Source organism: Calypte anna, chromosome 3 (genome assembly GCF_003957555.1).
Source record: "Calypte anna isolate BGI_N300 chromosome 3, bCalAnn1_v1.p, whole genome shotgun sequence".
NCBI lineage: Eukaryota > Metazoa > Chordata > Aves > Apodiformes > Trochilidae > Calypte > Calypte anna.
In genome coordinates this window covers 62204927-62213642 of record NC_044246.1, presented here as the reverse complement: position 1 = coordinate 62213642, position 8716 = coordinate 62204927, and positions in this window count along the sequence as shown.

Sequence of the window (8716 nt, the reverse complement as noted above, 5' to 3'; positions counted from 1 at the left end):
AGTAATTTGAGAATGAACAATGAATACTTTGTAACTGTTCTCTTTCATTTACTTGGAAATGGAAAAGCTTTCCAGATGTATGGCATAGCAAAATTTCACAACATCAAAGAATGATATTTCAAAAATATCAAAGATTTACATTAAAGAAGAATAACACTTGGGTGAAGAAGCAAAACTAAGAAAAAAATAACATTTTAAGCTCATGCAACTCATCAAATAGAAACATCCTAACAGCACCAAAAAGTTTGCTAAAACAGGGATATTTATCATACTTGTTTGATCACATCATGATACAGAATCACGGTGGTCCTGGTTGTCATGGCTCTCTCCTTATTCCTTCTCCTCCTTTTTGGCAGCTGCTCCTCAGCCAGTCAGCTATAACATGGCATGGTGAGGCTGCACCTTCTGTTCATCTGTGTCCTCATACCCACCAATCCCACCAAGGGGTCAGAATGCCCCACAGAAGGGACAGCAATACCATCTGCACCCTCCCTAAGATCTCAGTAGGATAAGTAGGTCACGCTGCTTTTCACTGCTATGTAGAGAAAACAACTTCATGTTGGTAAGGGATCTGCCATACCCCAGTTCAGGAAGTCTGTGTCATGCACTGCATCATACCTGTCTTGGTTTAACACTTGCATTCCAGCACCTGGATGGGTTCTTAGCCTCACAGGAGGTGACAAGACACAAAAATTAAATAGCAATGAAACTCAGGAAACTTTGACTCTGTCAGTGGACACTAAAACAAAGTGAAGTTAGGTCTCTTTCTCATTAGAAGACAATCCTTATACAATAAAGGCTTGGTTCTATTTTTCCTGTCAGATATTCCATTCATCCTTTCTGAAACTTGCAGGAAGCTTTATATTCCTATTTTTTATTTCTTCTGCAATCAATTTTACCCATTATACAGAAATAGTGGCAAAACTGAGCATGTGCTGAAAAAAGTCAGATGTCCAACCATTTCTATTGAAAAATGACCTCTAGTATGTCTCCCCTAGACTTGCTATACTTTCTGTTACTCAAATGATTTAAATAATTTGGAATTTAAGACATTGTTTACACCAGAAAAACAGATATCTGTATCACTATACTTCCTGCAACTATGTTTTTTTATATTCAGAAGAAGGGATTATGCCAAAAATGCCTGAATCTTGTAACATAAGCATAGTCTACATGTTTCATTCATATCTAAAGCTCATTGATTATTTGATGAGATTAATGGGAGTGGAATAGTTCTGAAAATTTTATAGCTAAGACTGTAGAAATGAAAACCAAAATATGAAACAGGGTCACCCCAGTCTCATAAACCTGGTGGACTACTGAGGCAAGGTCCTTTCTAGAGGTCTATGCAGCAGGTGATTTTTCTTCAGTATCTTTTTTTTTCATTACATGTCAGGCAAATGCAAAATGAAGCTGCACAACTTTAAAGGCACTAAAATGCCTTATTTTTTTGATTTCTAGGAGACTTAGGCCCTTGCCTTGAAAAGGCTGAAGTGAGAAAACAGATTATGAAACTGTCTGCATTTTGCTAGTTGAGATGCTTGAGAGTGTTTTGTTTATTTATTTATTGCTCATTTAATGCTATTTTTTATTCCCTCTTTGCTAATTTGGGATGTTTGTTTTGATACTTTATGGATATGTGTAATTGTTTAGGTTAGAGCTGTATCTTGCTACTCTGACTTCCAGGTGTCATTGTCACACACATAAGCTTCCAGGTGCAAAATTCAACAAAGATTTTCCAAGGGTTGGTGTTTGACAACTGATTACATTTCCATCTGTGGTGCCTCCTGAATTACTCTCCACCTTATTGTCATTGTCTTACCAATAATCTGTCTTTTTCTTTGTTTCTTCAGTGTCTCTGGTAGTTATTCATTATAGTATGTATTTCAGGATCAGTGGATTTTTGTGCATACCAAAGTCATTTGTGAGCTTAATGATATTTTCAAGGATAATTCTTGGATTAGGAACTTTTAAAAATCTGAGCAAACTTATCTCTTCTCTTTATTCTTCTCAATGCCTGCGAGAACTCAACATAAATAATTTTGAAAATAAGTTTTTTCATTTCTATGTCTCAATGGATTTTTAATATGATGAGTTCACATTTTATTTGTTAGTTGATGCTTGCAAAGGCTAGGGGAAAATCACTGTACTTATGCAAGCTGAAAATTAATAAATCAATAGTGAATCTGATCCTTTGTTTACCAATTTGCTTGGTTTTCTATCATGCCTGTTATCTATATCCTGGATCATATGCAGGCTTTTTACATAAAGCCTTAGTGCATTCTGAGAAACTAGAGGACTTCTGGCACACATCACATACTAAAATCAGGATTTCAGGTTTTACGCCTGGTACATAAGCATTGAAAAAGCTGTGTGGGTGTCTCAAGAAGTACACATAATAGCTTTTTTCATGGCTTTTGATTCAAGGACTGCATATGAGAAGAACAATAGAGAAAATTATTTGCCCCACATATCCTTGTGTACACTGATATCTCTCCCCACAGGTTTGAGTGACTGTCAGTATTGATCAGCAGTGATTATACCTACACCAGTTTCTGTGCTCTCTCCAGGCTGAAGAGAGCATCTCAGTGTGTGAATGAGGCCAGAGTCCCTGTTTCTATGGTGACTTCACCCACACTCATCCCATCAAGCAACCCCCCTTCAACGCCTTCACGCTGTTGGGGGGGGGGGAGGGAGAGGAGGTGAAGGCAAGAATGGAGCATCTAGAAGGAGGAGCTTGAGAAATCCAAATTGGTGTGTTACCTTTGCAGCCTCTATGGTAGTCTCTGACGATCCAGGAATAGAAATAGGAGAAATCTTGTTCCTGCAGGGAAAGCCCTGGAGGGGAGGATGCTGGGCTCCTCCTCCCTAGCTCCCTCCTGCATGCATTGCATCTTGCAGAGGCAACGTGTTGATAGCTTGATCTTGTTTGGAGTCTCAGTGGAGTAGTATTATTCACCAAAGCACATCTACTTTCCTGTAATTCTATCACAAGTGAAATAACAGTCAGGCTTGGTGGAGCAAGGGCAGGAGGATCAGAGTCCAGCTGTAAGTCTCTGTGTCATATTGCTGAGGGAGAATGTAAACCTTGGAGAGATGCTGCTGCTGCTGCACAGAACACTGCAAGACAGATCAGAGGTAATCCTTTATTGATCTGAGGCACTAGACATCCTGATTAAAGGCTAGCCTTAAGCTTAGGATAATGCCTTTGTGTTGGAAAGAGTGCTGCTGAGAGAACCTTTCTCTTTCCCTTTCCTCTGAGAGTGAGGTTAACTTGGTACCTATCCCAGCAAAGTCAGCAAATTAATCCAAGTGATTCAGTTTGGTCTAACTAACCAGTTATTAATGAAATATGTACATCTGAGTACATATTTTTATTATTGAGTTTTTATTACTACTGAGAAAGTAACATAAGGCACATAAGCTCACCCTGCTGTAAATCCATACTTGCTTAAAAGAGTTGTGATCACTCTTTTCAAACACACCTTTTTCCCATACTCTGAACTGAGCTGTAATTGTGCAAGAAGCATGTGTAGAAAGTGGCAAAACCTTATGCTTTATACAGGGATATCTCTTAAAATCTCCTGGGATTAAATTTTGGTGCTACTGAGGCCAATAGTAAATCTCAGATTGTCATTACAATAGCCAGCCCCAGACATCAGGATTCATATGCCATTTTGTTCAATAGCTCCTCTAAGATGGCACAGGGCTGTTCACAGTGATTTGAGTACTGATGGATTAAATTCAGAACCTTTACTAATTAAACCACTATAAAGGTAATGCATCCTTTCAAATCACTAAATCCTCCTGCCATGAATGAAAAGCTGAGTGTTTAGGTCACTTGAAATGCTTCATATAACCTAAGAAATTTTGTGAGTTGTAATAATGAATTGTACTTGAATTTTAGGAAGACACTCTATTAAAAAGCTGTTGTCTTTTGCACGTGACACATTTTTGTATTACAAAGAAAAAAACTAAGCTAAATTAAACTCACTTAATACTATAAAACACATGTTCCCTACTTTATAATGGAGTTTTTCTTTTGAAGCTGCTGTTGCTGAAGAGTCTCCATGTTCAGTTGGGACTGATGAAGCTCACATGCAGAGCAGAGCACTCTGATTTCCTGTTTAATATTGATCTTGTAGAACATGACTTTCAGTGTCACAGCCTTCTAAAGTCAGGACAATATTTGCTGCCATCTCTTCTCCCCTACTCATCAGATCTAATCCTGGAATGAGCTATAAAACCAGATTAACTCAGAAAAGTTAAGTCCTTTCTCAGTTCCTCTTCAGAGGTGATTGAATACTGTTTCAAGGGAAAAAGAAAAAAAAGATGAAAAAAGAGATGAAAAAAAATTTATTTACCAAATTTTAATTTGTATATAATTTTCATTCATCCATAATAATAACAATAATAATAATGAAGTGTCAAAGTGTCAGAACACCATTATGGGTTTCTTTTCATTTACCATACTTTTAATAGCTTGAAATACTGAAAACTCCAGTGCTGAAAATTTTACTACCATTAAAGTCCACAAAAAGACATGTGACAATATTTTTTAAGCCCAGAATCTTTCTCCTTCAGGAAAAGTAAGTGACTTCGTTAAAGACTGCTGCAGTGATGTTCTCTCTTATTGTAGGGTGTTTTGGGAGCTTGAGTGCTGAAGGATGAGTCTGATTTGATTATTTTTATAGCCTTTCATCCCTATTTTCTAGGCTGTATGTGGGAATTTCATAACTATAATAAACCATTAGATTGGGTTGCACATTGGGTACTGTCTTTGTAATGCAACAGAGACTTGTATCCAGAAAAAAATACTGTGTTCCTGCAAAGATGAGAAATGGAGGAGGTGTGAATCAATTGCATTTTATGACTTCCCAGAGTAAGGAATGATGCTACTAGCATAATTCTTGGTCTACTGGAAAAATCTAATAGTTTTCCTAAATGTACAAAGGAGGATGTTGGCACTTGGAGACATGTAGAGAAAACTGTAAGACAGCTGTGTGATGTATACTGCTATTAAAGTTATACTGTTTAAACAGAATATGATGTGCTTGAGTGCAGGGTAGCCTTGTTTCCTATCCCAGGAAGTTGTAGGTGTGCATAGGAAGTACAAAAGCTTAGTTGTGTATTAAAATATCCTTGATGAGAACATGAGCTTAATACCCAAAATATAAGAAAAGTCTTACTGAGAATGAAAGCACAGATAAGTCAAAACTTCTGTAGCTTGTGTGACAGAGGCAGCAGCTTTTGTTCCCCAGTTAGACTCTTATTGTCATACTTGTAATCATAATCACTTGGCAGGGACCAGAGATGCTCTCAGACTCCCACAGAGTATTATAAACGCTTGGCTTTAGTTCTGATAATGCTAAAATTACCAAATTTTTAAGGCAGAAACCCTAGGCATTTATTTTGCTCCCTGAGTGAAACCATGAGGGTGCTGAGAGGCACTGTCCCTTAGTGCAGAGTGAGGACAGCCAGTCTGTCCATCAGTCCTGTTCTCAGCTGTAGAAAGAATCAAAGATCCTAAATATGGAGTATCCTGATGTGAGGGTGGGCTGACCCCCAGGCCCACACACTGCAGTCCCCATAGCCCAAAATATCAGACACTTTGGATGCTTTTCCATCATGGACACAGAGGCTCAATTCTTACCACTTCAGGTCTCTCTCTCTTCTACAACATCAGCAGCAGCCTCCACGACTGCTCTGCTGTGACTGATCTGACAATGCACATCATTACAGCACGTGGTGCTTGCCTTGAACAGGATTTCTCAATGATGGTCTGCTGAGTCTACTCACTGATTTCTCTGAAACCCACTCATTTTTGTAGAAGCTTGCTGGGTGATTTTAACCAGGCATACTCCTTTTTTTCTATGCTCTACTGACTGATCTTGCCACAGTCTGCACAGAGTCTCTTGGAATGCAGAGGAGCCACACACCTCTGTGTGTTCCAAGGCCCAGCAGGCAAGGGCCACACAAATCATCCCACAGCAGGAATCAGAACTGGATTCTGCCAAGAGTCCAGCAGTGGAGAATTACTAAACCTAACACCAAGTCTTATGTTTTCCTTGTGCATTTTCATGTCTTTTCTTCTTCGACATAGACAGTAAACAAAAGAAGCTGGAAGAAGAAAATTATATATATGCAGTCAGAAATGGCATCTTAGAAGAGATGGAAAGCTGCACAGAGGTGGAACTGCTGTACCTTTTCTCCCCTGTATTAGTTTCAGGATGTGTTGAAAAGGATATACATTTTCTCAGACAAGACAGATCCTTGCTTTTGTCTTTTTCTTGATTTTAGATCTGAATTAAGAGTACACTATGATTGCTAGGTCTCAAATTAGTGAAACCTCATCAGACATTGATTGTTTTCGAAAGACAGGCACAACTGTTTTCCCACATATAATGAACCAGAAAAAACACAGATAGATATGTTGATGTCTGAATGACTAGGCAGTGGAAACTCCTGCTGTCATTTAATTGTAAAATATCAGTAGTGTTAATTAATGTTTTTATTAATATTATGCTCTCATTAATAGTATTAATGCATTGGACTGGGTTTGGGAATTTTTTGACACAGCAACAAAAGGCTCATGGCATCCGTCAGATGACATCATTATCTAAGAATGGAGGAGACATGGCTGTTATTTAGCACTATGGCTTTCTTCTTGGCCAAGTCAAGAACCAGGTATAGTCACCAAATTCCCCTGTATATCTTAAAGGCAATCCTTACAAAGCAAGACCAGAGCAGTGAGGGTGAGCAAGAGTCTGCCAGAGCATAGAGGAAAAAAGTGCAAACCTTGTGAGAGCAAGGAAGAACCTAGCATGGATCTTCACTGCTCCGTGTGTGTCCCTCCGCAGTTCTTGGGGTAATTTAGTATCTTAATTCTTCCTGAACCTCCCTCTATTCCAGACTGGGTTAGAAACAGTATGGGAAGCAGAAGATACTAAAAAAGATGTCCTCTCTCTCCTCTGTTGCATAGGGGAAACTGAACAGAGGCAGTGGGGGCTGTCAGAAGCAGACTCCTCCCTAGCTCTTCTTTGAGGAAAGAGAGATGATTCCTGGCCTTGTTCTGGTGCCACTTCAGAGCATGTAATGGGTAAACCATGACAAGCAAAACAAACATAACCCAAGAGAATTAGTACATTTCAATCTTAAGCAAAAGAGTAGAATGAATAATATATTTACATATGAAGAAAAAGGTAGCTTTATCCACTAAGACCTCTAATTCTCAATTAGTGGTTTATACAGCTTGGCTCACTCACATTCCTGAAAGTTAGGAACTTATTGTGCATTCATATGGTGGATAGAGTTTGTCTCTGAGTAGTGTCTTGTAAAGTCCAGAGGAGTTTACAAAAGTGTGAGACTTCTTTTTTTGCCACTGTAACACCCAAAATGTATGACCAAATAGAAGAAAAGTAACTGAATGTATCCTGACAGCTCACCTTTGGGAACTTTTTTGCTGCTCTTGGTAAATAACCTGTTCGTTGCAGTTCTCCACCAGATGTTGCAAGATGAACCTCTTTTAGGGAACGCGCTTCAAGGTCCAACCAGGTGTTCCAGCAGAGACTCACAAAGAGTGCTCCGAGCTTATAGCCCTCAGGGTTGACTAGCCTGGATCGGTGCTGTTGCTCCAAGAGCAACTGACCTCTCTGCTGGCTTGCTCAGGACTGAGCTGAGCTTGTGTCTCAGGCCTTACCTTTTATTGGCCCCCTAATCCTGCTCATGCGCAGTGGGGGCCCACCCTAATCAGGCACAGGTGGGCTTAACACAAGCTCATGCCCACTACGTGGTAATAAGTGGCACCTGGTTGCCTCATTTCACTATACCTGTTAAAGCTACATCTTGTATACTCTGCCAAAGTTTTGGCAAAGGATCAAACGTAATCTTCAAGCAAGTTTAAAGCATAACTCAAGCCAATGTGCCCTCATCAAATGCTGTTTCAATTAATCTGATTCAAGACATTCAGATAATGGTGACCTGCAGCAGTGATGTGAAATGAGCACTTCTGTGATGGCAGGGGTATTTCCATGACTGCCTGATGAGCCCATTAGTTCATTTAAAGGCAATGTCCCCTGACAAGGGAGTTCTGGAAACTGCATAGATCAATACCTCCCCAAGGCAAGAGCAACTGACAGTCTGCTTCCCAGACAGAAAAACTGGGGCTTCTCCCCTTCACTATTCCTGAAAATGATGAAAAACTCATGAATATGTGGACAGGCATTTGTCTGAATCCATAGCTATATCCGTCTGAGACTCAGATTTACTCTTGTTTGCTGGTTGAACAGTGACACTAAAATGTGAAATATATATAAGACATCACACATACAGTGGTCATAGAGATCAGAGAAGCTATTTCTTACAGGAAAAAACAGGAGAAGTCAGAATGACTCCACAGTCTTTTTCTGAGCTACAGCCTTTTTCCTTGTACTGCCTCATTACCTGGCATCACAAGTTCTATCTGGATCAAAAAAACAAGCTGACTTTGTTCAAGCATGGCATGGGATCTTTCTGCCAGCTTAAGGCATTATCCTGAGTGCAGGAAAAGAGATAATGCCTGATTCAACATAAAAATTGCTGGCAAAAGCTACTTTTTTACCAGTTTTTGTAAGCACCTTTGCTATGTAGTTTTCTTTAAAATCATTATGGATCACCAAAATATTTTTGATTCAGCACAAGGAGCCCTAAAATCAGATGTACCCTCTCATTACATCCC